This window comes from Sminthopsis crassicaudata, chromosome 2 (genome assembly GCF_048593235.1).
Source record: "Sminthopsis crassicaudata isolate SCR6 chromosome 2, ASM4859323v1, whole genome shotgun sequence".
Classification (NCBI taxonomy): Eukaryota; Metazoa; Chordata; class Mammalia; order Dasyuromorphia; family Dasyuridae; genus Sminthopsis; species Sminthopsis crassicaudata.
In genome coordinates this window covers 241,523,039-241,526,588 of record NC_133618.1, presented here as the reverse complement: position 1 = coordinate 241,526,588, position 3,550 = coordinate 241,523,039, and the positions used below count along the sequence as shown (strand labels likewise).

Below are 3,550 nucleotides of genomic sequence, written 5' to 3'. Positions count from 1 at the left end.
CAGCCTAGTCAATAGGCTTTACACACACTATATGTGCAGTACATGTTGATTGAATGAATAATCATGACTTAACCTTAAAAAACACTTCATAATACATCTAATTCATTTTGTAGTTTCAGTCTAGATGATGTATCTCTGTCTTAATTTGTCCGCAGGCTGAACTCTGCCTCTGATAGAACTTCCTGTCCAGGAAATTAAAATTGTCGCTACTTCATGTCCCTTTGACTTTCAATGAGCGGCCTAATACCTGCAAGGCCAAGAAAGATGGATTAGAGGGAGTGAGGCTGTTAAAATCTTCCACTGTTACCATTCTGGTAAAGAGAAAACTTGGGTTCAAAATGGAATGGTGGTAGAGGGGGGAGAGAAGGTGTGTGTATGTGTGCATATACATGTATGCACGGCCTATGTATATGTGTGGGGGATCGGTAAACCACTGACGCCGCGATTTCTCTAAGGAACTCTGGTGGGCTTCTGCAACAGTTAGAAACCTTGTTCTTGCTGGCTTGTTGGCACAATAGCAACCACTTTCATTTGAGGGTTGTTCTTTGTTATGGGTTCAGTCGTTTCAGTCATGTTTGCCTCCTTGTGACCCTATTTGGGGTTTTCTTCACAAAGATACTGGAGTGGGTGGCCATCTCCCTCTCTAGCTCATTTACAGACATGGAAACTGAAGCTGACAGGGTTAAGTGACTAGTAAGTGTCTGAGGTCAGATTTGAACTCAAGGAGATGAAGCTTCCTGACAACAGGCTAGCCACTCTGTGCACTATGGTACCACCTAGTGCCTAGGAAAGTGCTGTATCACTTTAAAGAACTATTATTATACTCTCCTCTCCCCTTCCTTCCTTCCTTTCCTTCCCTTCCTTCCCTTCCTTCCCTTCCTTCCTTCCTTCCTTCCTTCCTTCCTTCCTTCCTTCCTTCCTTCCTTCCTTCCTTCCTTCCTTCCTTCCTTCCTTCCTTCCTTCCTTCCTTCCTTCCTTCCTTCCTTCCTTCCTTCTTTCCTTCCTTCCTTCCTTCCTTCCTTCCTTCCTTCCTTCCTTCCTTCCTTCTTCCCTTCCTTCCTTCCTTCCTCCGTTCCTCCCTCCCTTTCTTCCTTCCTTCCTCTTAAGGAGGGCAGTTCAATAGTGAAGAGGAAGAAGGAAGACCTTTCTGGGATTGTCCTAGTGTTTTGTCCTCTTTCTCTTCTCTGCCTAGCCAGTTTCCCTACTTTAATGCCCAGACCTAAAATGACAACTGAAACTTTTTGAGACTTTAGTTGTATTTTTGAGACTGACAGCTGTCTTCAGTAAGCCTTTGTTCCAGACTTTCCTTAGCTGTGCCTTGACATTTATCTGTTTGACCTAAGAAATTTCAGAAGTGAGAGCCTCTTTAATCATTCTCAATTGTAGAGGGCTGGAACTCTGAAAAGGGTATACTGAGATATGATGGATGACATTGATTCTCTAGCTAATGATGTAATCACTCTAGTTAAGTACATATACTTAATGTGCTATGGTGATGAAATGCTATTATAGCAGTAATAGCTACAGATGTGCATGCTCAGTGTGATGTAGGATGTAATTGTACTGGAGTATTTAAAGGAAGTCTCAGATACAGAAGACTCTCTCTCAGCCCAGCTCTCAGCCCCAGAGAAGACACCAGATTCCAGACTCCATCTCTGCCCAGCCACGGGACCCTCCTGTTTCCTGCACTACTCCACTAAGATCAAGGCTGATCCTGAAGTCCTCCAGAGAGCTAGTCTGGACATTACACTGAACCTTTCCTGAGTAATTGCTGGCACTTAATATCTGTGCTTTCCTAATTAAGCATTAAGTTCAGAATGCATATGCGAAAAGAAATGGAACTTACTTCTCTCAAATATTGAACAGATACCCAATGAATTTTTTTCTTTTTCTTTTGTAATAAATCACAAGTTTTATTGCAACACAATCAATTTTGTAGGGGTAGGGTATTTTGATCTCAAAAAACATGTTCCATTTAAGGCTTTTTCATACAGAAATTGCCATTGTAACTATATTATTCAAAATATCCTTAGTGCTATAAGATTAACTCCTACTCCTGTTCTATAGTATACATCCAAAGGAAAATAAAAAAGACATTAACTACCTCATTTAGGAAGATATGCAGTCAGCAGGAATAAACACTGAGATACTACAATAATTTGATGACCATTATGACACCTTAATTGGCATTTCTTTTTGAGGTTGACAATCTTATTACATAAAATTTTTTTAATGCAGAGTTATATATATATAAATATACACATATGTACATATATGTAAATGAGTATATATTTCTATACATATATATATGTACACACATATACATATATGTACAAACACACACATAGACATATACTGCCATGCCACGATAGGTATGTTGAAGTATTACTTTAGAATAATACTGAATGAAGTTTAGCAACAGACCAGTGGATCATACTTCCAAGGCATTCACTTAGCCAAACTTTTGCAGTTTTCTAAACTATTTATATTGACTATTGTATTAATCTTATTTCTGCAAGGAATGCATATATTGACATTTGTTTTGGCTAAAATGTGATATGAATGATTCCCTGGGTTCTATGGCAATCATTGGTAGGCTGTTTAAATTACTGACATTTCTTTTATGTTTTCTGGGAGGATATGGTAAAGGACAAAAACCTAACACTATTCCTACTGATGGAGCTACAAAAATGGAACCTACTTCTGGATGATACTTTATGTCATTTTATAAATGTAAATGAAAGTGCTTGAAGTGAGAGTACTACATTGACTCCCAATTTCTCTCCAAGCATTAAATGATCCTTAATATCATCCAAGCCATTTACTTGTCACTCATGTTTAATTCCTGTAAATTTCTTTTTAATGGCATCTTTAGAAAGAATGTAAATCATTTTGCTTTTTAAAGGTGTTCATTAAGAATACCAGAATATAAAAATTAAGGCTTCTTTCTAAGACTCTTTTGCCTTGTATACGACATCATACAAAGCATGTCAACAATCATTCAGAAATAGCAACTTCACAAAACATGTAGGGATCATTTACAGCTTCACCTGTGACACTCACCAAGATCTGCTTTCCCTCTCTCAACTATTTGTCTTTGGTTATCACTATAAGAGAACTGCTTTACTGCTTTCTTTCTTTCTTTTTTTATCTCATCTTGTGTAGGAAATTTCTTTATTTTCATGCTGTTAAAAACTTTGATTACTTCATCATTAACAATTACTCTAAGAAGCTATGATTCCTGGGGATGGTAAAGTCTGCAGAGGCTGAGTTTTACTCAGTGGTACTGGAGAAAGGAGGAGGAGAGGAGAAGATAAGAGAGAGGAGCTGGAGAGGAGGAGGAAAAAAAGAGGAGAGGAGGAGCAACAGTAGCAGGAGGAGGAGGAGACAAGATGGATAATTTCTTTATACATTTCAGCCTGTGAAAGCATCTTTGGTGAATTTTTTCTGTCTGCTCATCACCTCCAGTTGTCTCATGGACTAACTCTTTATCCTCATCTCCCATAAATGACAAAGTTATTGATAACTATTGGATTGCAAGTTCTTATAA

At 38.3% G+C, this 3,550-nt stretch overlaps 1 pseudogene; it reads right to left on the bottom strand.

Moving 5' to 3' along the window:
* Positions 1–2,720: 2,720 nt before the first annotated feature.
* Positions 2,721–3,217, bottom strand: LOC141552737 (cofilin-2 pseudogene; annotated as a pseudogene).
* Between the last annotated feature and the right edge of the window lie 333 nt (positions 3,218–3,550).